The sequence below is a fragment of the Charadrius vociferus genome, unplaced genomic scaffold, assembly GCF_000708025.1.
Source record: "Charadrius vociferus isolate BGI_N301 unplaced genomic scaffold, ASM70802v2 scaffold1061, whole genome shotgun sequence".
NCBI lineage: Eukaryota > Metazoa > Chordata > Aves > Charadriiformes > Charadriidae > Charadrius > Charadrius vociferus.
Window position 1 is genome coordinate 386,388 of NW_009646734.1, and position 310 is coordinate 386,697.

Here is a 310-nt window from a genome sequence, read left to right on the forward strand (position 1 = left end):
GTCGCTCTCAAACGTCGTCTAACGAAGCTGGGGGGGGCCGCAGGGAGGAACTTCCAGTCACGCGTGCGGCAGACCAAATAATTTCCCGCTGCAAAGGGGGCTGGGAGCTGCCAGCGAGGCTGAATAGGCAGATCCTTTACTTTTTTTTTTTTAATAAAACCTGTGCTTTAATTTATTTATTTTTTTACAGAAACCCTGTGCTCTGCCCCAGGGTGAATTTTCTCCCCAGTTTTTGGTGCGTGTTTAAGAACGCCAAGCGCGGCGCTAGGCAGCAGCCGGAGGAGGGACGCAGCATTCGGCACCTCGCGGG